We start from the raw sequence: 25,444 nt of genomic DNA on the forward strand, positions 1-25,444 counted from the left end.
CAAGATTCCATTCTGCACATCTCACAACTGATAAAATATAGAGGGTTTTCCAGTCACCTTTCTTCATTTCCAATTTTCCTTTTATTTACAAGTCTAGTACTTTGTGCTCCTACAATCAGTTATGGTCAACATAAAATATAAATTCTTGTTATTACAAGATATTTTCAAAAGATTTCCCTTTGTCCATCATAAAGTAAAATATCTATTTTATATTTTAGGTCTGTCAGCCTTAATAATCCTTTAGGTTACTAATTAATGGTGTAAGGAAAATCTTCTGTAATTCATACATGAATATAGAAAATTTAGCATTTCCTCTTGTTTTTTTCCAGTCAGTACCATAGTCTCTCAGGAAGGCTTTTATCAACATTTTCATTATATTTCCCTATGAACCATCTCATTATGATACACAGGTTTATTTCCCATCATTCCAACAGTTTCCTCTCCCCTGGTCTTTTGGATTCCCAGGATTCTTCCATGGATTTTGCTGTGGTTACAGGTAGATCTCTTTTATTGCTCCAGACATGCTGACTGTATAGTGACCTCAGCCACTGGGCACTTGTTATAACAAAAATAAGATCAAAATGTATATAACTAGGAGCTTTACTGATCAGGGATGAAATCCTCACCCTGGTCCCTGGTGAAGGGACATGAGCAGAGTAAAGAGACTCTAAAAGCCCCATAACAAGCTGGGGAAGATTCCCTGGCATGATAGAGGACAGTGGTAAGGGTGCCTTTTTGAGGATATTATTGAAAGTCTTCATGGAGGGGACTTACTGATAGCAGGCTGTGGTGGGGTGGGACTGCAGCCCACCATACTATGGGGATTCCAAACTATAATGTAGCCTATTAGGCATTCTGAAGATACTTCTATAGTGGGGACATCTAAGTTGCATTGGGGCTCCTCAGGGCCCTGAAACAGCCCGGCTACGTCTACACTGGCCCCTTTTCCGGAAGGGGCATGTTAATTTCAGAGATCGCAATAGGGAAATCCGCGGGGGATTTAAATATCCCCCGCGGCATTTAAATAAAAATGTCCGCCGCTTTTTTCCGGCTTTTAGAAAAGCCGGAAAAGAGCGTCTACACTGGCCCCGATCCTCCGGAAAAAGCGCCCTTTTCCGGAGGATCTTATTCCTACTTCGAAGTAGGAATAAGATCCTCCAGAAAAGGGCGCTTTTTCCGGAGGATCGGGGCCAGTGTAGACGCTCTTTTCCGGCTTTTCTAAAAGCCGGAAAAAAGCGGCGGACATTTTTATTTAAATGCCGCGGGGGATATTTAAATCCCCCGCGGATTTCCCTATTGCGATCTCTGAAATTAACATGCCCCTTCCGGAAAAGGGGCCAATGTAGACGAGCCCCCCATGTTCAGATGTAAGAAAAGAGCTTTCAAACATCTCACCCCATGTCTGCTTTGCATGTGTATCCATATAGTGGAGCAATCTACTCTGGACCCCAGAACTAGAGATCCTATTGAAGAGAATGAGGCTCAGAAGAAATGGGACTTCACAGGACTTACTTTATTTGCACCGTGGCTTTATCAGCTCTATTTGTACGTTTTTAGGTTGTGCTGCAGTACATGGGGAAATCTTCAGATGTTTTGGGGAGTTTGCTGCATCGTGCATGGTTTAGAATATTTTGTGGTCATTGAAAAGTAATTTTGTCACTTAATTCACTCCTTAATGTGGAACCCTAGATATTATTTTCTCTCTGTTTTCTCTTAACGTCTTCAACACCCCTTTGATTGTATTCAATCTCGACATTGATATGAGGATAAAAGAATACAGCATGCTGTGTTAAGGTTTAGTGTGGGATTTTCCTCTGGCAAATCACAGGATTTTGTCCTTCAACTTGTAGTTTAAAGCACAGAAGTTCAAGTTGTTGAATATCCAATTGGTGCCATTTTTTTTCTGTTGGTATTTTATCTTGGGATCTTTCAAAAATGGACATTTACCCTTTATAGGAGATCTTGTGCCCACAGCCAGGGTCTCTGATAACAGGTAAGCCTACTATTCTGGTGCTATTTCTTCCTGACATGTTTTCCAGTTCCTCTACTTTCAACAATATAATTTCCTTAGGTGTTTATCTGCAGAGGCCAGGTTTTGTGCTTGATCACTTATCTATCCTCATTTTACCATCTGCAAGATGGTGAGCTTGGAATCTAAATTGTGTACTTATTTTCTGTGAAGTCCCATTCCTCGTCAACCTCTTTTGCTTCAACAGCACTTAGGATCTCTATTTCTGGAGGCTCCTGGGAGGGTTGCTCTGATCTGCAGAAGCAGCTGTCTTTGCATTCAGTATAGATGTCTTGAATACTGGGGAAGATCACTGACTAGTCCATGGAGAGCCTAGTTTAGTTTTTGGTTCAATTTCTGGTTCCATTTTAGCACATGGGTTCTTTGTGAATCAGAAGAAATGCTTTTTTTGAGGAAGAATTTTCTTCATCCAAAACTGTGGTCCATAAGAACAGTATTCCATAGCACTCAGCCTTGGATTAAGGCATTGATCAACCTCATCTTGTGGTATCTACTGATCAGCCCAGTATATTACTAAAGACCACAAGATGAACTGTAGCATTTGAGTTCAATGATTCAGCAAAGACAACAGACAAAATTCAAGACCACCATTAACTGTTGTTGACGAGTGTCAGAAAAGAGAGGTCTGGTGTTGTGCAAGAAATCTAGAGGTTTGATGTTTCCATCAATCCCAGAAAAATATATTAGAAATACTAGTACACTACTGAACATTCAGTACTTTCTGGTGTCACACAAAGTAGCACGATGAAGTTAAAGAAGTTAAAGGCCTCAATCCAATCAGGTGCCAAGTGACCTCAATCACCAGTGACTTCCACTGGTGGAAGAGTCAGTAGTCAGGAAGCGCTGAGCCCTTCACAATATGAGGGCCAAAGGAAAAGGCTAGGGAATTCATTTTGATGGTCACAGGAGATTTATGGTTCAACCACTAAAATTGTGGAAATGTGGATTACACAGCAAAGAGAAACCAAGACCCTACTTACAAAATTGTCATTCCTATCATTTAAGGAACACGTTGTTTCTTCCCTAAATGCACATGAGTCTCAATCTGAATGAATTCAGTGTGATTAGCCCTCAAAACGACAATTTGGGTATTTGGTTTAGGAATGTTTATTTTATATTATGTTATTTTGTAAAATGAAAAAAAGAATATGGAACAATTACTCCCAATTAGGGTGCAATTTTTTTCTTTTGGAATAGAAATAAAATAAGCATAAAATAATCACGATGATTATTAAAGGGGATGGCTGTCAAATAAAAGCCAAGCTGTTATAGTAGCTCCAGCTTGGAATATACAGGTAATCAGTACAATTAATTGGTAATGTCTTAGGGTCTATCTATGTGTCTAAGGTACTTATAATCCCAATTATCTAAGCAAATACCAGTCTCATTTATCCATACAACATCATATAAAATAAGGAAATATGGCAATAAGACATGAGTCTGTTGGGATTAATTTGAGTGCTGCTATGTGCTGATATGAACAGTGCAATCCAATTTCCATTTTGAATTCTCAGTTCCATTTTACCATCCATGAACTGTTGGGACTGCCTGAGGCAAAGGAATTGGTATGGACTGGATTTTCCCACCAGCAGAAATGTTGCACTCAGCACTAAAGGTTGCACGTGTCACCTATTATCATTTGCTCTCGGCACTGAACACCTGCACTCAGCACTAGCTATTTGTACACACTGCATCATCTAATGTGTATACTGCACAAACCTTCTTTTCCCACTAAGGACCTTTTAAAAAGGGCTCTTGCCCTAAGGCTTGGGCTGCTTCTTCCTCGGTTGCTGCTTCGTCGGACTCAAGGGTGGTGAGATTCTTAGGCCTCTGTGACATCTTTCAAGTAGTCTGCAGCGAAGGCTCAGTCACTGTGTGTGGGAGTGTCAAATAGAGACCGAGGGTCCTCACCATCATAGCTGGATAACACCTCAGCTGTCTGGGTTCCCGAGTTGTGATGAATACCCAAGCATCGGTGAAAGTAAAGCAAGAGCTATCAAGGGCAGACATTTTGGGTTGCTGTGGCAAAGGCCCAGGCCTACCAAAACTGTTCCAGCCTAATACCACCTGGAATTCTCGAGGATCACTTGGTGTTCCTCCCCAATGGCTATAAGCAGCCCTAGGGTTGAAGGTCCCAAGCAGCTTACCTGACTCCTGTCTGGTCCTTTCATTGTACCATCTACCAATTATAAAGTTGCTTACTTATTTCTTTGGGGTTTCCTTTACTATCCTCTATTTCCTCTTGGGTGTGGGTTGGCTTGCTGACAAAGTGTAAGGGATTGTGGTTTATGTTGTTATCTGCTGTGTTTATTCAAATTTATAATATAATTGAGTTTAAAATGTATTCTAGACTCTGGCTGTGTTAATCTTACCAGTGATTAGATATGGGAGTGCCAGAGACACTCAAAATCATAGTCAGCCCACAGTATCAAATTGCTTACCTGGGTCTCTGGGGTAACAACTCTGTGACGGGGTCATGGATGCCACGATTTAAAAGAACTTCATGACTTCCTGAAAATTCCATTAATTTAGCCCCATGTAGTAGGACAAGGACTTAAATCCGTAATTTAGCTATGAGGAACCACAGGGACCTGAGCACCCAGGCAGTTGCCAGTCCTGTGTACATGTGTATAATTTTATTTGTTGTCTGTATCCTGTCCATGACTTTTTAACAAAAAAATTCCATGTCAAAATCTTAGTCTTATGTGATAGAAATGTACCCATGTTAGTCTGGTGTAGCTGAAACAAAATACAGGACTATGTAGCACTTTAAAGACTAACAAGATGGTTTATTAGATGATGAGCTTTCGTGGGCCAGACCCACTTCCTCAGATCAAATAGTGAAAGAAAATAGTCACAACCATATATACCAAAGGATACAATTAAAAAAAATTGAACACATATGATTTGTCCTTTTCATATGTGTTCAATTTTTTTTAATTGTATCCTTTGGTATATATGGTTGTGACTATTTTCTTCCACTATTTGATCTGAGGAAGTGGGTCTGGCCCACAAAAGCTCATCATCTAATAAACCATCTTGTTAGTCTTTAAAGTGCTACATAGTCCTGTATTTTGTTTAGTCTTATGTATGAGCCAAGCAGAGGTGTGTGGGTGAGGCAGAGTGTGGTGTTATCCTGAGTGGCCAGATGGGGCAAAGTTACAAGTAAGGCCCTTAATAAATATAGAAATAAATATTACAAACTAGTAGAAAAAATGCAGAGCTGATAATTATTCTGGTTATTTGCATATTTCCAGATGAAGGGTATGATGGTAGAAGATAATTAATCATCATTGCTCTGTTGCTTCAGATTAAAGATGGTTACAAATATGTGATTTAGTAGTGATTTTTTTTTTGTTTATGCTGTACTGAAGATAAATGTTTTAACTTTAAAAATTAGGCACCCTTTTGGAAACAGATGGAGTTTGAAATTAACAATAACAAAATTAACTTCCAGCATGGAATGGCAGCATGTCTGCAGTCTATCTAATTTTTGTGGGATGATTATTTATAATAATAGTAATAATGATAATAATAATAATAAAAATAATAATAAATTAATATTGAAATAGATCAGGTACTTTTGACATCTGTGGATTGTACAATGTTGAAAATAGTGCTGTAATTTAACACAATTTAACTAGTAAAAAATGTTGCAGTGTTTCTTTATAGGCATTAGGCTGCCAATTAAGGTAGAGGAAGGTCTAGACCTTTCCATATTTGAGGCCTTAAAGGCTCAGCTTTTTACACAACTCCTTGAACTTGCTAGAGTTTTTTGGGCATATGTGAACAAATAGAATGAAGGAGTTTGTGAAGGGAATCCTGTGATTTGACTATAGGTCCTGGAAGCCACTTGGTTCCATCTGGATAAACGTCAGTCCCTATTTGGCAAAGAACTTGATCATGTACTTAAATGTTCTCATGTGATTAGCCCCATCGACTTATTGATATTAGTCATGTCATCATGGGGAAGGAAATGTCTGTTTGGTGTAAGGTTGCCAGGTGTTCAGTTTTAGACTGGAACGTCCAGTTGAAAAGGGACTGTGACGTCTCCAGTCACCACCACTGACTGGGCCACTAGAAGTCTGGCCAGTAGGCCCCCATCTGGCACCCACCTTAGGGGCAGCAAGGGAGCTCCACACACTGCCCCACCCCAAGTATCGGTTCTGCAGCTCCCATTAGCCAGGAATCATGACCAATGGGAGCTTCAGGGCAGTGTCTGAAGATGGGACAGCATGCAGAGCTGCCAGGCTGTGCTTCCATGTAGAAGCTGAATGGGGAATCAGTCTTCTCCGCATTATTCCCCTTGACTGGTAGTGAATGCTTCCTGAGTGCAACCATGCCTCTGTGTCATGTGTGGCACTGTTGAGTGGTTCCATGACTCCAGACTCCTTAGTGGTGGCTTGTCATGGGAAGGTGTCCCATCACAGAAGTCGGAATAAGGCAGGCCTCTCCAAGAACCTTATGAGAAGGAGTGCAAGATTCCTGTGTGAGAGCCTCATGGAGCTGTCTGCTCTGCCATGGCACTCAATGTGCACCGGCTGCTGTGCAATCCTCAGGGCAAGAAGGTTGAGCGAGAAGCTCACAGCCCCCCGCAGCCTGTTGCTTGCTCCCACATGTGTACAGGGAAAGTTATAGAACTCTCCTGAAGTGCCTTCCCCAGGTTTTTCCAAAGTCTGAGAGACATCCTGGGAGGGGGGACTGGCTCCAGAATGAGGGGCAGCTCCTAGCTTGTGGCATGGTCACCTGGCTGGCCTCCTGTTCCTCCTTCTCCTCCTATTTCTTCTCCTCGTCCGCAACCCCACTCTCCTGGAGGCTGACCCTTTGCAATTCCTGGCAAGACTCCATGATGATGGGAGGGGAGGAAGGTGACTGGTCCCCCTTCCTGGATGGCATCCAGCTGGTCAAAGTAGTGGCTGGTGTGTGGTGCCACCCCAAAGCATCTTCTGTGCTTCCTGGCATTGTGGTAGGCCTGCTGGAGCTCTTTGCTCTTCATCCAGACCTGGTCCAGGGTCCAATTGTGGCCTTGGTTGGCCAGACTGGTGGCAATATGGCCATAAACATCCACATTTCTCTTCCAGGTGTGGAGATCCACACAGACCTCGATGATGGGTCAGTCATGGCTCCCTCAGATGCTGCTATCTTGCAAGTGGCTCTCGCTGCTCTCCAACTTGCAAGAAGCCCTTCTTCTGATGCCTGGAGTTTTAAGCTCTGCAGGAAAAGGGGAGCAATGGAGATGCCAGGTGTGGTGAGAGTGGTCAGAACTGCAGCTGTGAGAAGCCTATGGAGACCAATTATTTTGAATTAGCAGCAGCAGAGCTTCCACACTAACACTATTTTGAAATAACTATTTTGAAATTAGCATTATTCCCTGAGGAAAGCAGGAGTACAGATTTTGAAATAATCAGCCCATTATTTTGAAATAAAGGCCTTGATAGTATGTGTGTTCCCATTCATTAATTCGACCTAAGGAGGGTTATTTTGAAATAACTCCCTAGTGTAGACCAGGATTTAGGGAACTCTAGCTGTTTCTCAATACTAATAACAACTAAAGTCTTTTAGGAAACCAGTGGCATTAGCACATTTAACAGATACCACCCAACTTCCAAAATCCTTTAACAGAGTTACAACTCATGGATAGAAGAAGCAAAACAATGAACTGTGGAAATTCCAGAACTAGAAAAACAAGCTCCCTTACCAGTATGGAAAGAAGATAATTTTGAAGAGTTATAACAAAGGCAAGTAACCGATCAAAACAAGTATTTCTGAAGCAGAACAACACACTGAAGGAAATATCCCTAGTGCTAAATCAAAGTAAAAGGCTGCCTGAGCCACCAAAGAATAGCTTCAGCCTTTAATTTATTTTCCAGTCATCTTAAAAAACAAAAGTCCATAGGACTTTCCATACACAGTGGTTTGTTTGAAAGATTTAACAGCTGGATCTGCAATATGAATATAATCAAAAGGCAGAATACTCATGGGTAGCTGTAGGATAACAGACTATTTTTAAAAAAAAAATGAGAACAGCAAATTTGAATCAGAAGAAAAATTTCAATATTTTTGTATTTCTCACGATAGAAAAGAAATAAGTTATCAACTGTCATTTTGGCTGGGGCAAATTACAAAAACAATAACTTTTTTTGTTGTGTTTTGGAATGCACTTCACCCCTCCAAGTTACAGGGAAGATATAGGATGTTTTGCTACTTCTGCTTGGTTCCTTTCTAATAGCACTTTCTAAATCACATGCTTATAATTATTATTTATATTACAGTCATGCTGAGAGGCCCCAAATGAGGTCAGGGCTCACTTTTAATACTGTATATTATTGTTTATTATTTGTATTGTGGTAGTACCTATCCCCAGTCATGATTCAGAATGCTGTTGTGATAGGCAATGTTCAAACCCAGTCTCTGCCCTGAAGAGTTTACAGGCTCAGTAATCTCACTGTGCAAGTCACCGTAGTAAGAGAGAGAACTAATCTGAGTTCTGTCACTGACTTGGTGTGCAACCTTTAGCAAGTCACTTCATCTCTCTGCAGTTGTTTCCCTAACTGTAAAATGAAGTAATAATACTAATCCATCTACCTTACAGCGTGTTAGAAGGATTAACTGGTCAATAAAGCCTGTCCTTTGCTTTGAGCATGTAAAACACTGTGTAAATACTGTGTGTTGCTCTTATTATATGGTTATTATTAATAACAGCAGTGGATCAATTCTGTTTCCTGATCCATAGCATAGTTCTCTAATTGGTTTACATTCCTCTGCAGAATGAAACTTGTCTCAAAGTGGAGCGACTTAAAACTTGCTATGCCATACCACATGTTACTGGCCAAATCGCTGAGTTATAGAGTCCCTCTTATTTTACCTATAACATTTCATCTTGAACAATGTTCCGGACAAAAATTGTCATGGAAACAGATATAGTTTCACAAAATAGAGTTTTTTAATGCTACCTAACTTTAAGCTAAATCTTACAAAGCAATGTAAACTGAAGCACTGAAAAGCATATGCCACATGGCATCAGACTCTAAAAGCAACATGATCTTTGTATCAGAGAGGTAGCTGTGTTAGTCTGGATCTGCAAAAGTGACAAGGAGTCCTGTGTAGCCTGTAGACTTGGGGTATGTCTACACTACGGTGTTATTTTGAAATATCTTATTTCAAAATAGTTATTTGGAAATAGCTTATTTTGAAATAACGTGTCTACACACAAAATGCATTTCGAAATGGGGCTGCTGCCTGAGGCTATCTGAGGTCTGTGCTTAAAGGGACCCCCCCCCCCCGCCCCGTACAGCCAGTTCTCAGGTTTCCCTGCTTGCTTGTCTACCTCGATGAGGGACAGCAAAGCATTTTGTCTCTGTGTGCCCTGGTTGTCGTCACTCGGGACACCACAGCACTCAACAACATGGAGCCAGAGCTGCCCCTGGGCACTCTGGTGCTTCTCTTGGATGCATTGTTGTGAGCCTGGCTACACTTTCTGCAGGCTGCCATCCAGGAGAGGTGCTGTCAGTATCCAGGAGGCCCTGTGGGAGAGCGTCCACACTGAGGAGCACTTAGAGCCTCCCTGGTCTGCCCCACTGGGGGCTTGTGTCTCATTCCTCCCTCACGTCCTTCCACTTACCCCTCCCTAACCCCCCTTCTTGATGTCAAATAAAATACACATATTTTCATGACCACAAACTCTCTTTATTTAACAAAACTGGGAGGGGGGGAGGGAATGAAACTCTGGTGAGACGGGGAAAGGAGGTGGGAGAGGGGGAGAAGAGAGGGTGGGAAAGGGGAGGGGGAAACCTGGGAGGAGGGAGCTGGAAGGGGGAAGCAAGGGGAAGAATGGGGAGGGGAAGCTCAGGACTCAGGGTTGGGGGGTCTTGCCGGACCAACTTGATTTTCATGCAAACCTGCTCCTGGGTTCGCATGTGGCCTTTGGTGGCCAGGCTGGCAACTATCCTGCCATAGACGGCCACCTTCCTCTATCTAGTGCAGAGATCATGGACATTAGGGGCATCCCCCCAAACCTGAATAAGGTCCATGATCTCCACCTGGACCAGGAAGGTGCCCGCCTTCTCTGGGCTCTTGCAGGCTCTTGGGAACTGGAAGATGGCTCCTGGGGAGTGGTGGAGGGCTGGCTGCCAGTGACTTGCTGGCTCATGTTTTGGGGCCACTGGGTCATGGGCAGTGACTGCTGACTCTGGGCTGGCAGGCTTGTAGCTGGCACAGGCACTGTGGCCAGAATCTACCCCTTTAAGGGCTCCAGGGAGTGCGGGAGGGAGTGGAGTGTTCTTGGTTGAGGCTGGAGTGGCTACCATGGCTCCCTGGGAAGGCTGGAGGCCCCCTATTTTGAAATAAGTGTCCACACAGCACTTATTTTGAATTAGCTATTTTGAATTTGGCATTATTCCTCATAGAATGAGGTTTACCAAATTTGAAATAAGGGCTCCGCTATTTTGAATTTATTTTGAAATAGTGGTTTGTCTGTGTAGACTCTAGGAAAGTTATTTCAAAATAAGGGCTGTTACACCCTAACATGTATTGGAGCATAAGCTTTCAGAGGCAAAGACCCCCTTCATCAGATGCATGTAGTGGAAATTTCCAGAGGCAGGTATAAATATGCAGGCCAGAATAAGGCTAGAGATAACGAGGTTAATTCAGTAAAGAAGGGTGAGGCCCACTTCTACCAGCTGATGTGGAGATGTGAACACCAAGACAGGAGAAACTGCTTTTGTACTTGGCTAGCCATTCACAGTCTTTGTTTAATCCTAAACTGATAGTGTCAAATTTGCAGATGAACCGTAGCTCAGCAGTTTCTCTTTCAAGTCTGGTCTTGAAGTTATTTTGCCTCAGGATGGCTACCTTTAAATTTGCTACTGTGTATCCAGGGAGATTGGAGTGTTCTCCTACAGGTTTTTGTATATTGCCATTCCTATTATCTGATTTGTGTCCATTTATTCTTTTACGTAGGTACTGTCCAGTTTGGCAGATGTAAATAGCAGAGGGTCATTGCTGGCACATGATGGCGTATATTATATTGGTAGATGTGCAGGTGACTGAACCAGTGATGGTATGACTGATCTGGTTAGGTCCTGTGATGGTGTTGCTGGTGTAGACATGAGGGCAGAGTTGGTACCGAGGTTTGTTGCATGGATTGATTCCTGAGTTAGTTACTGTGGTGCGGTGTATAGTTGCTGGTGAGAATTTGCTTCAGGTTGGCGGGTTGTCTGTGAGCGAGGACTGGCCTGCCTCCCAGGGCCTGTGAAAATGAGGGATCATTGTCTAGGATGGGTTGTAGATGGGTGTAGATCACTGATGATTTTTGTAAAATTATATTGGTAAAGGTATCTCAAACTCAAGACAGGAGAGGAAGAGGAAAACACTCCCAGAAGTCTAGCAGGGACTTCAGTATTGCTGGTTAGTTTACATGGAAGGTGCTCATATACTAGTTCTGGGAGGCTGGAAAACACCCCAAGAGAGGAGGTAGTGTTTTGTTCACCTTTATTTGAAAGACCATGTCTGTTACATTTCTGCAGCTTTATCATTTTTCACACACAGTATATTAAAGTTTCCCACCATTGTGCTAGTTCCCATTTCCATTCAATCATTCGCTTGAAAGGATTGTGAATAATTTCAACATAGCAGGAAATACTGAGTTTTCCATTGACTCCTCATGTACAAAGTGGGAGGTTGGACTCATTCCTAACAGATCTATTAGGCCCCACAGTTTGTGCATATGCAATAACAATGCTGGTCATATTTTCTAGGACGCAGATGAGATGTTGTAATGATTTCTTTCAAGTTGTTTCATGAACACCTGCTTTATGGATGGCTGCTTAGCTTGTTTCTGATCTCCCCCATCAAGTTTATCCTACTTTCACCTTATTTTCTATACATCAGACATCTGGTACATCAACAAATTGTTGGATCCTGCTCTACAATCCATAATTCTCTCTCGTATTGTTGGGTGACCTTTTGTACAAGCACTTCAGCAGCAATTAAATGTTCCAGGTTTTTTTGTGCCATAAGATGACCCAGACAGTCTGGTTGCTTTCAAGGGAAGAGAATAACAGCAGCCGTGGCCTCTTTTTTTTCCACATCAACAGTGAGAAAAGTCAGAGAAGGCAAAGCCACAGTAGCTGATACCAGCGTGCCAGTATTTTAACAAGAGTATAATTTGATTGCTGGCTGTGAAGTGACACACACAGCACATAGCTGTAAATTTTAATACTCGTACATAAAAAACACTGTTCTTAAAATCCAACATTCATATTTTTATGTATTGCAACAAATAGGGAGCTAATTTCCCCCATCAGATTTCCCTGTGTAGTGATGCACTCGTCCGAAAGGCCTTTCCGTACTAAGTGGGGATATCAATTGTATTTCATTTTCCATATACTTATTCAGGTAAGAAAGAATAGCTACAGGAAGCAAGAGGGCAGGCCCACCTCTCTTTACTCTATCTTGTTACTTTGTCTGACACACACACAAATCTGTGCAGCCCTGGTAAACAGGAGAGAAGGTTTACCAGATAGGACTTTTGAGGCTGGGGAAAAGATACTGGTTATGCACTATATATCTTCTTGTGAAGTGAATGAATTATAAGAGTGGACTGGAATTAAAGATCTTCCTACTGTGAAGAAAGGCATGCCTAAACCTCCACAGTGACTACAAGATCACTTAGAATCATCGAATACTAGGACTGGAAGGGACCTCGAGAGGTCATCGAGTCCAGTCCCCTGTCCCCATGGCAGGACCAAATACTGTCTAGACCATCCCTGATAGACATTTATCTAACCTACTCTTAAATATTTCCAGAGATGGGGATTCCGCAACCTCCCTGGGCAATTTATTCCAGTGTTTGACCACCCTGACAGTTAGGAACTTTTTCCTAATGTCCAACCTAAACCTCCCTTGCTGCAGTTTAAGCCCATTGCTTCTTGTTCTATCCTCAGAGGCCAAGATGAACACGTTTTCTTCCTCCTCCTTATGACACCCTTTTAGATACCTGAAAACGGCTATCATATCCCCCCTCAGTCTTCTCTTTTCTAAACTAAACAAACCCAATTCTTTCAGCCTTCCTTCATAGGTCATCGTCACCAGACACAGTAAATTGTCATCACTGCATCGATCGTAATGATGCTGATTAGTATGACAGTGTAGACAAGTTCTGAACATCTAAGCCACCAGTTACATAGAAAGTTTCATCAGCACCTATCTCCCTCTATAGGAAGAGTCAGGATTATCTGATTCTAGGTGCTAATGCTGGAAGGATACACAATGATTTCTTTAATGCTAGCGAGCCTTAGGTTAGGATCTGGAAACCAAGGTAACAAGAAATTTTTAAAAAATGTTCCCATTGATGAATTAATTTAAAAAATCTAGATGGAATTCTCTAATGCTGTAAATGTGCCACAATGATTTTTAGCCACATTGTAGGAACATTTTCTGCATTAAGTGTTAGTCCAATATTGTTTTCCCAAATAAAGTAATTAATTCACAGTTACATTAGTAGGGGGTCTATACAATTGTGAGAAGATAGAAAGCTCCACTATAGTAAATAAATAGGCCTGAGAAATCCCCAGTAATGAACCGAATTTGAGAGATGAGAAGCAACTACACCTCCCTTTGTTCATACAAGGTCCTCACTACCTCTAAAAATGAGGTCATACATACACAACAAAAAGTATGTACAATCAGTATGAGCAGACTTAGTACAGTAGAAAAGTTTATAGAGCTGGATCCTCACATGCTATACACTGATACAACTGAGTTGAAGTTAAAAAAGTTATGTCAATGTATACCACCTAAAGATCTTGCAGATATCTTTGCTTGTAATTGATCCAGGACTACTTTATTTTTTGGCTCGTTGACTGTAGTATTTTTTTCCAACGTTCCCTTAGCAACAGTCTGCCAAATTAACCAACTTTATATCGATGGAAAAAAAGTTACAGATTGAAGTGAACCCTTAAAGTCTATTTTTTTTTCTGTAAAGATGTAATCTATGCCTGAAATAATTTTGTGCAGGAGAACCAAAATAAAAGCAACTTAATTGCTCCATAAATTACACTTTTTTTGTTGTTACTATTTTAAAGTCAGATGAAGTAATAGCAGGTGCTAATCTTGCACTGGTAGCTGGCACCTTACCATTATTTATTTATTTATTTAATTTATTTATTTACAATATTTTTACACCGTCTCTCTATTAAAAATATTCGAGGAGGGTTACAAACACGTTTAATACACAATATCTATCTATCTATCTATCTATCTATCTATCTATCTATCTATCTATCTATCTATCTATCTATCTATCTATCTATCTATCTATCTAAAAGTAAAATATAGGACCTGAAAAGGGGAATATAATACCTTCTAAAACATCTTAAGAGGAGGGACACACATATACATGACTAAACACCAATAAAAGGACAGGTAAAAAGGGTGACTTTGGCCTGGTGCTGAAATAGTGCCAACATTGGTGCCAGGCGAATGTCTCAGGGGAGAGAATTCCATAGCTTAGGGGTAGAGGCTAAGAAAGACCTGCTTCGCAAATATATCAACCTGATTTGATTGTGACATGAAAAAAACGATATACCTAAATCAACTTTTATAAAAGAATTGAAGTCAATGTAAAATGGTGATGGAAAGTCAGTGGAATAGTAGGTTATTTAAGGTTTCAGGGTATGTCTACACTACCACCCTAGTTCGAACTAGGGTGGTTAATGTAGGCAACTGAAGTTGCAAATGAAGCCCGGGATTTGAACTTCCCGGGCTTCATTTGCATCTTGCCGGGCGCCGCCATTTTTAAATCCCCGCTAGTTCGGACTCCGTGCCCGCGGCTACACGCGGCACGAACTAGGTAGTTCGGATTAGGCTTCCTTTCCGAACTACCGTTACTCCTCATGGAACGAGGTATACCGGTAGTTCGGAATAGGAAGCCTAATCCAAAATACCTAGTTCATGCTGCGTGTAGCCACGGGCACGGAGTCCGAACTAGCGGACATTTAAAAATGGCGGCGCCCGGCAATATGCAAATGAAGCCCGGGAAATTCAAATCCCGGGCTTCATTTGCAACTCTGGTTGCCTACATTAACCACCCTAGTTCGAACTAGGGTGGTAGTGTAGACATACCCTCAGAGAGGCGGACATGTTATTTTCTTTCAGCAGAAATGAGTCCAGTGGCACTTTAAAGACTAACAAATATAGTCTTTTTATTGGGGCATAAGCTTTCATGATCTACAACTCATTTCCTCAGATGCTAAAAAGAAAAGAAAGAAAACAGAAAAAAAGGGGGATACAGAGATGGGAGTGTGAGATCAGTGACACTGTTGAGTATATACCTCTTGAGTATATAAAATTAGATTGCAAAACCTCACAAAACTACTCTTGTGATATTTTTGGCATTCCCCTTATGATTGGTATGGAAAAACAATAAATTAAAAATAAGTAAATGGAACCTTGGAATAATCTTAATTCAGATTTGGTCTGGGTTTCTGCTTCACTTACTCAATATTATTGCTAACCATAGTTTCCATCTTAACATGCCATTACTGGGAGGTGCCCTGTCAGTCATTAAAAGCTACTTACATCTGAATGTCCTGGAAAGGTTGCTATAATGGAAAGATCATAAATTGAAGGTTTTTTAATAGAGGTCATCCATCCTAAAATGTCCATATATCCTTAGTTAGAAATGTATACTGATGGGACAGTAAAGATGAAACATCATTATATATTATATGTTATTAGTACATTGCAAACTATGGTATAGCAACAGTAGTGATTGCTAATAGAAAATGAAAAGTAGCAATATAAAAAAAATTGTTCACATGAAATGATAGATATCACTATTTGGCAAGTGCAGTGAACAGCAAATCATTTTCTGATTGCAATGGTAGGAACTTTATACTATCTTTTTATTAATATTACAGTCTTTGTTACCAGATAGAATAACTGTAACACTGTCTCAGTGATGTCAGTGCATATATATGGAGAGAGAGAGAGGCAGACAGAGAGAGAGAGAGAATGTATGGAGAGAGGGATAGAGTCACAAGTGGGGTGAAATCAAAGGCCCAGGAAAGGAATTATGCATCTCCCAAGTCCATTATTATTTTTATTACACCTAGATACCCAAACCAGAAATGGGACCCACATTTTGTGCAAACAACCACAATTTTGCAAATATCTGGCCTTCCTTCAATCTTTCATCACATTAAAAAGTGGCATTGCATGTTCTTCAGCCATGTCACCAGGGTGGACAAAACCTACCCAGCATGCCATGCTCTTAACACTTCCATTGAAATATGAAGGGTGCATGTGTTGTCCCTACCTGGCATGCCCCACACCCTGCCCCCAAAAGAGATCTATGAATTTGTAGTACTGAGCCAGGTCTGGGAACTTCACTTCAGGACGATTGGTACCTCCTGCAAAGCTGGCAGACAGTGTTCCAGCTCATGCCAAAGCCCCAGTGTCTTAACTGAACTTGGCTGTGCCAGTCTCTGTGGGTATGTCTAAACTACAGCACTAATTCGAACTAACTTAATTCGAACTAAGCTAATTCAAATTAGCGCATCTAGTCTTAAAAACTAGTTCGAATTAGCGTTTTGCTAATTCGAACTAGCATGTCCACACTGAGTGGACCCTTAACCGAGGCTAAGGCTGGCCAGAAGCAGTGCAGGCAGGGTATCAGATTAGGACTTAGAGCGTGGAGATGTTGTCTCAGGGTAGCCGAGGGATGTGCTTAAAGGGTCCCGACCCCCCACCCCGGACAGACAGTTCTCAGGGGTTCCTCAGCAGTCCTGGCTTGGAGTGCCCTGAATGCCCACACTCGGCACATCACAGCACTCGGCCATCAGCCCAGCTGCACTTGCCGCAGGCTGCCATCCGGAGGGGGGGTCAATCACGGGGCTTCAGGAGAGCTTCCACCCCGAGGACCCCGCAGAGCCAGCCCAGTCCTCCCCATCAGGGGCTCGTACACCATTCCTCCCTCACCTCCTTCCACTTACCCTTCCCTAGCCCCCCTTCCTGATGAACAAAATAAAGAAAACATGTGGTCAAAAATAGAATCTCTCTTTATTGAACAAAACTCGGGGAGACTGGGAAAAGGAGGTGGGAGAGGGGAAGAGAGAGGGTGGGAGAGGGGAGGGCAACTACAATGATCAGAGGTTTGGAAGAGGTCCCATATGAAGAGAGGGTAAAGAGATTGGGACTTTTCAGTTTAGAAAAGAGGAGACTGAGGGGAGATAGGATAGAGGTCTATAAAAGCATGAGTGGGGTGGAGAGGGTGCATACAGAAAAGTTCTTCATTAGTTCCCATAGTAGAAGGACTAGAGGACACCAAAGGAAAGGAATGGGTAACAGGGTTCAAACTAGTAACAGAAAGTTGTTCTTCACAAAGCAAAGAGTCAACCTGTGGAACTCCTTGCTGCAGGAGGCTGTGAGAAGTGAGATAAAGTGATGGAGGTTGGGTTATAAGAACATAAGAACATAAGAACGGCCGTACTGGGTCAGACCAAAGGTCCATCTAGCCCAGTATCCTGTCTACCGACAGTAGCCAGCACCAGGTGCCCCAGAGAGGGTGGACCGAAGACAATGATCAAGCGATTTGTCTCCTGCCATCCCTCTCCAGCTTCTGACAAACAGAGGCCAAGGACACCATTTTATCCCCTGGCTAATAGCCTTATATGGACCTAACCTCCATGAATTTATCCAGCTTCTCTTTAAACTCTATTATAGTCCTAGCCTTCACAGCCTCCTCTGGCAAGGAGTTCCACAGGATGACAACACGCTGTGTGAAGAAGAACTTCCTTTTATTAGTTTTAAACCTGCTACCCATTAATTTCATTTGGTGTCCTCTAGTTCTTCTATTATGGGAACTAATAAATAACTTTTCTTTATCAGCCCTCTCCACACCACTCATGATTTTATAGACCTCTATCATATCCCCCCTCAGTCTCCTCTTTTCTAAACTGAAAAGTCCCAGTCTCTTTAGCCTCTCCTCATATGGGACCCGTTCCAAACCCCTAATCATTTTAGTTGCCCTTTTCTGAACCCTTTCCAAGGCCAAAATATCTTTTTTGAGTAAGGAGATCACATCTGTACACAGTATTCAAGATGTGGGCGTACCATAGTTTTATACAGGGGCAGTAAGATATTCTGGGTCTTATTTTCTATCCCTTTCTTCATAATTCCTAGCATCCTATATGCCTTTTTGACCGCTGCTGCACTCTGAGTGGAAGTTTTCAGAGAACTGTCCACGATAACTCCAAGATCTCTTTCCTGATTTGTTGTAGCCAAATTAGCCCCCATCATACTGTACGTATACTTGGGGTTATTTTTCCCAATGTGCATTACTTTACACTTATCCACATTAAATTTCATTTGCCATTTTGTTGCCCAATCTCTCAGTTTGGTGAGATCTTCTTGGAGTCCCTCACAGTCTGCTTCTGTCTTGACTATCCTAAACAGTTTGGTATCATCTGCAAACTTTACTACCTCACTGCTTGCCCCTTTCTCCAGATCATTTATGAATAAGTTGAAAAGGATTGGTCCCAGGACTGACTCTTGGGGGACACCACTAGTTACCCCTCTCCAATCTGAAAATTTACCATTTATTCCTACCCTTTGTTTCCTGTCTTTTAACCAGTTCTCAATCCATGAAAGGACCTTCCCTCTTATCCCATGGCCATGTAATTTACACAAGAGCCTTTGGTGAGGGACCTTGTCAAAGGCTTTCTGAAAATCCAAGTATGCTATATCTACTGGATCCCCCTTGTCTGCATGTTTGTTAACCCCTTCAAAGAACTCTAATAGATTAGTAAGACAGGATTTCCCTTTACAGAAACCATGTTGACTTTTGTCCAACAAATTATGTTCTTCTACATGCTTCACAATTTTATTCTTTACTATTATTTCGACTAATTTGCCCGGTACTGAAGTTAGACTTACCAGTCTGTAATTGCCAGGATCGCCTCTAGAGCCCTTTTTAAATATTGGTGTCACGTTGGCTACCTTCCAGTCATTAGGTACGGAAGCCGATTTAAAGGATAGGTTACAAACCACAGATAATAGCTCAGCAATTTCCCATGTAAGTTCTTTTAGAATCCTTGGATGAATGCCATTCGGTCCCGGAGATTTGTTAACATTAAGTTTTTCTATTTGTTCCAAAACCTCCTCTAATGACACTTCAATCCATGATGGGTCCATGGAGTGGTACTAGCCAGGGGGTAGGAGTGGTGTCCCTGCCCAAAGTTTGTGGAAGGCTGGAGAGGGATGGCATGAGACAAATGCTTGGTCACTGTCTTTGGTCCATCCCCTCCAGGGTCCCTAGGGTTGGCCACGAGGTCCACGATGTCTGCACTAGACCAGGTGGGTGCCCGCCTCTTGTGGTCCCGGGCAAGCTCCCAGGAGCAGCCAGCCTGGTCCCGGGAAGAGGGGGAGGGCTGGGGGGCATCGGGTGGCTGTCTCGAGCCGTGCCAGGTGCAGGGTCTGCTAGCTGGGTGCTGGCAGGCTTGCACCTGGCATGGGCATCGTAGCCAGGCCGTGCCCCTCTAAAGGGTCTGGGGCCGGGAGGGGGGCAATAGAGGTTCCCTGGTGTTGGCCAGAGTGGCCACCAGGGAAAGCTGGGGAGGGCTAGCCTCCCACTAGTTCGAATTAAGGGGCCACACACCCCTTAATTCGAACTAGTAAGTTCGAACTAGGCTTAGTCCTCGTAGAATGAGATTTACCTAGTTCGAACTAAGCGCTCCGCTAGTTTGAATTAAGTTCAAACTAGCGGAGCGCTAGTGTAGTGTAAGCAGGGGCTGAACTGCTGCTTGCTGTCAGCCAGCTAAAAGGAGGGGTGGGTGTGCCCACTACAGTTGTTTAGCTCTACAAGGTAATTAACTGTTAACTGTTGACATGTAAATACTGCTCAGGAGAGAATCCAAGGTGTGGCTATGTAAATCCCATTCAGCCAGGGCTGATGGAGGGTCAGTGTTGGAATGGAATGTGGAGAATTGTATATAATTTGGGACTGTTGTGGGGGTAACTAATCATGCTACCCTTAAATGTGGGAACTGTAAAACATGCCACCGGTGCTTGCAGGAGAGACACCACCATCATGGTAAGAGGTCTCGGAAGAACAAGCCTCCCCCCTTTTAAAGTTGAAGGAACAGAGCTGGGGGAAAGAGTTAAAGGACTTGAGTCAGCCTGCTTCACACCTACCAGGTGTGAGCTATAAGACTGGCCCAGCCTGCACCTTTCCCCCTTTGTTTTAAGGACAGACCTAAAGCAGACTCCCTGAGGAGTCTTTTTGTTTGCTAGTCCAGTGAAAGCTGGATTCATTTGAGAGCTGAAATCACTGGTTTGGCTAAGAGTTGAAATCACTGAGCTGAAATTACTGGTTTGGCTGAGAGCCAGACCTACTGCAGCCAGTAAAGTGGCGGCGACCAGTGGCCTGGCGTGGAGCGGTGGCAGGCGAAGAGCAGCCATTAGCGGCGTGGCGTGGAGCGGCAGCAGGCGAGGCGTGGTGACCAGCGGCGTGGCGTGGAGCAGCTGCAGGCGAGAAGCGGCGACAGGTGCCCAGCGGAGCATCCAGAGGTGTGGGATGAGACAGCTGGTGAAGCGTGGCGGAGTTTTGTGTAAGGTGCCCCCTATCTATCCCCCCACCCCCATTTCTACCCAGGTTGGGAGGTGAAACCCTGCGGGTGAACTTTGGGACTCTTGGTGGCACAGAGACTTGTGGGGGCAGAGACTTTTGGGGAGTCGGTGGACTTTGGCTGGGGTGGGGGCTTGGTTCATGTTTGGGTTATGAACTCTGTTTGTGGTGTTTTCCCCAAGCTAATGCCGTATGAATTCTCTCTCTGTTTCATTAAATGTTCTTTTCCTACACTCAGACTATGTGCTTGCGAGTGGGGAAGCATTGCCTCTCAGAGGCGCCCAGGGTGCGTGAATTTCCCAGATCACTGGGTGGGGGCTGGAGCCAGTTCTTTGTAAGATTGACCCCAAGATATTGAACCCAGCCCTGGTTACTGCCAGGCCTACCCGGCAGAAGGGTTACAGTAGCGCCTATCAAAGTTAATTCAAACTAACGTCCATAGTTCGAATTAACTTTGTAGTGTAGACATACCCTGTGTTAGTACTGTTAAAATAAGTAGTAGAGTTATAAAAAATATGGTCAGCATCTAGACTTTATGGAATTCTTGTAAGTCGCTGGATGCCTTAATCTCACTGCTAAGATCTGTATCCTGTGGGGCTGACAGCCTTGCCAGGCCTCTGGGCAGGGTATGTGGGCCAACTCTGTGCTCCTGAATGGGTGGGGTCTCAGGCAGAAGAGGTGGGGTTGGGGCAGCCAACCCTTAGCATTGCCTGTAGTGCGCTGTGCTGCACCAGGCCAGGTCCCCACCCAGAGCACACAGCAGCAGTGCCTGGGCCTGTGGCCACCACCGCTGTGGTAGTGGCAGCATCAGACAGAGTCATGGGGGCTTTGGAATCTGTGGTCCCCATGGCAATAGGGGACCCCTTTCTTTCCCTGTGAGCGGGCCTGTCTTTATCCCATGATACGGAGTAATATTTAATTGTTTGCTCTGGCCCTGTGAATCACCAGGCAGGAGAGCGGCATTAATGACTGTGAAATAGTAGATTCAACAGAATGTGTCACCTTGCGTCCCACAAAGAATAGAAAGCCCTAAGAAAGAGGAACTGTACCTTTTATGCTGCTTGGATTCTGAAGGGTATGAGTTAAAACATAAGCCATAGTTTCCCAGTGCTTAGCCTGGGTTAGCCCTAAAGGACATACAGAATTTGCTTATTATAGAAGCTTCTATTTACTTGTTGATATTTAAGAAAGACTGGAACTCATTTGTGTACATAAATGTCTACAGGCTTTAACCTTGTAAATACCTCTCAGGTCTTTTTCCTAGTTAAAAAACATTTTTAGATAGTTTATTATGGAATTGGCTAGAAGCATCTTCAGTGTGTGATCAAAGATGTGATTGAGCTGGGGTAAGTGACAGGTCCTATGGCACCTAAAATAATTTGAATATAACTGTCATTTTTCACATAGGGTACAATCTATAACAAAGGCAGGCTTTGTTTCATCTTATACGGCAATATATATCTTGTGTGGCAAGATAAAGGAATACCCAAGGGGACTGTTGGTCATGTTAAAGCTGTTAAAGCGCCTGAAGTGTTTACGCTCATTACTTGATAGTTTGACACCTCCAGCCAAGAATGAGTGGTGCCTAATGCAGAGATATAAATATGGATCCTTTTGATAATTCATTTTTGTTGACACTTAGGAATTTTGTCATGATTTTGACCTACCAGTAATTAAAGTCACCATAGTTCATTTAAAGGCACATTAGAATCACTTTGTTTTCAGAGACTTAATTTTGGAACTTGAATTTTGCAATGATGCTGGAAATACCTTTTCCATACCTCATAAAGACTTCTGTGTGGCTCAAAAGTTTGTCTCACTCGGCAACAGAAGTGGGTCCAATAAAAGATATTACCTAATCCAGTCTTGTAAAAACTAAATTTCAATCTGTTTCATTTGGTTTCAGTGAGCAATAATAAATCAGGCCAGATTCATTGCAGATTGCACCCTGTTTCACAAAAGACAAAAAGAACACTGATGAGCCTAGACTGAGTTTTGTGTTTGGAAAGAAATCCAAGTGTAGTTCCAGAAGTAAAGTCTTGCACGTCTCTATCAGAAAACCGAATGAAATGCCCCAAAATGTCCAAGAAGTTTTCATTCTGGAGACCTTTTAAACTGGTATCTCTGCCACTTGGGTGCTCAGGTTATACACAACTGCCTGTAACTATATATTCATAAAAAATAAATTTAACTTTAGGGGAAGCTGTTATTTTTTCGGTATTTTCATAGTTTGAGGAAACCCTCTTTTGTTTCTGATGTAAGAATTCTTTGAGACAGAACAGGAGTAATTTTATCATAATTAGGGAGACAAATCTGAGATGTGGTTCAATCCAAGGGTCTTTTAAATCTCCAAATAATAACTTTGCCAGCTAGTTTAACTCAACATAACAAATCTAAGTAGTCTAGCCAGTAAGAATCTGTCATTTCTGCCCGGATTATCGCAGTAATAATACAAAAGTGTCATTATGCATGGAAATTAATTTTATCACATTGCAATATATGTTCTGATTCAGCCACACTCTTCTCTACAATGTAATAAAGCAGGCAGATGTGTAAATCATTTAGTGAAGTATGAGGATAATGAGAGAAAGGACAAACCAATGTGCAGGGTGGATAAGAATGACATCAATGTATCCTACTTTGACAGATTAAATTTAGTAAAATATTGGAACTTGAAGTTATCATAAGTGTGATATGATCTCAGAAGGAAAAATGATTTTCTGAAACTGCAGGAAAGAGGTCAGTATGTTATTAGCAGTTCAGAACTACCCATTGTCATATAAAAGGAAAAGCATTTCAGGCAAAGGATTGAATATTTCCTTTTAAAAGACCCAGTGTCAGGTCTCTTTATTAACTTTAATTTAAAAAAAATACTTTTATTTGCTTTAAAAATTGCACAGGATATAGCTTCACTCCTTGTTCTACTGTATTCAGATCTCCCATGTAGTTAATAAATGTCAGTTTAGATGCACTATATCAGTGTTTCTCAACCAGTGATACGAGTACCCTTAGGTCTGCTTGAGAGAAGTCTGGGGGTACATCGACACAACTGAAATTTGGAGAAAACTGAATTTTTGTTTTAAGTTTTATAGCATTTTATTATTTTTGTACTTTTACACCAAAAAATTTCATCGCCTGCCCGGCTACGATTAAGTTGTTTAAACAAATGTGTTGCAATGGTAGAAATAATTTTATGTGTCTGAAAACTGTAGGTACTGGGGGTACTTATAATTAAAAAAAACGGGGGTACTATACAAAGAAAGGTTGAGAAACACTGCACTATGTTAATGAAAGAAATTCTAATTAGACCACAGGGATCTATTTAAGAGGCCCAAACCGTACAGACCTTATTCTGGTAAAGTCCTCATTTACGGCTAAATTGTAGGTACAAGTGATTTAGAATCCTAAACTGCATTTTCAAATATCATTTATGTACTTAAGTAATGAAAATCTTTGAAAATGGCTCCTAAATTGCATATGAAAAAATTGATTGGTGTGTTTAAGGCACAGCCCTGGGTAAGAGGAGAAGTGATTATACAGGAGCTCTGGAGCCAGGGGCTCACCAGATGTTGTTGAGATTCAAGGCCCCAATCCAGGATCAAGACTCTATTTTGCAACAGGAGGACCGTCCGTGGGGCAAGGTATTAATGTAAGGAATTAGGATAAGCTGCATCAGGTGGTGGAGACAAGCAAATAAGGAATGCGTGTGTTGCAGGAATGGGTTCACTGCAGCAGTCAATGAATTCTTACAGCATAGGGCAATGAAACAGTAGTGTTCTGTAGATGTCATAGCAGAGATGAGTCTTCAAGAGCCACGTAAAGGAGAGTAGGGTGACGATTTTGCAGATTTGATTTTGCAATTTCTGCATTTGCCAGAGGGCTACTCTAGATGGTTTATTATCCTAATTTTTAGGCAAGGAGGGCTCTTGTCGCACAAAAGGCCAACTTTGGTCCCTTTACCCATGCTGAGCAATTCTTTCCTCTAGCATTTCTATTGAGTTCAAGTGCAACTATTCAATAAGCGAGTCTTTATTCAACGTGATGGGTCTGGGAGTGGAGGGAGGGAGAAGAATTAGACCCAAAGTGTTTCAAGAGGGGTTTCCAAGAGGCCTAAAAGAAAGGTAGAGTGATATCCTGTTAATTCAGCTTCCTCCTGCCCAAAGCCTGACCTATTTGCTATTGTTTTCATCTCCTTCTTAGCTAGAGTTGAACTTATGGTTCTTTGCAATGAAAAAAAATTGAAAATGTGATTTACTTCTGATGCATAAAAGTACCGAATAAGCATAAGTACAACTAAACAAGTATACTGAAGAAAAAGTAAAGATGGACTATAACAGGAAGTGTTAGATCCACTTCCCAAAGGTTTTTCAACTGCTATCAAATTGCAAGATCAAACAAGAAGTGAGATAAAATATTACAGGATAGAATGGGAATTGAAGTATAAAAGTTAGAAATAACCAAAGTATTACATGAAAGCTTTCAAAATATGTATAAAAACACTAAAATATGCAGACTGTCTGCTGTACATGCTATGTAGCCTTTTCCCTACCAGACACTAAACTCAGCAGAGCAGAGTTTTGAATCAGAGTGTGAAAACCAGCAGATCTTCATGCCTTCTGTTGGTGTTTGGGTGTCTGCTTTGAAAGTACTGCTCCACTCTGAAAAGTGACGGTCTCAGATTCTGATATGACTCCCATTACTATAGCATATGTATGCCCCACATTCTTTAATATATTTAACCTCGATATACTCCTGTTACATAGAGAACTATTATTATTATTATTTTACAA

Source organism: Pelodiscus sinensis, chromosome 3 (genome assembly GCF_052426305.1).
Source record: "Pelodiscus sinensis isolate ZL-2025 chromosome 3, ASM5242630v1, whole genome shotgun sequence".
NCBI lineage: Eukaryota > Metazoa > Chordata > Testudines > Trionychidae > Pelodiscus > Pelodiscus sinensis.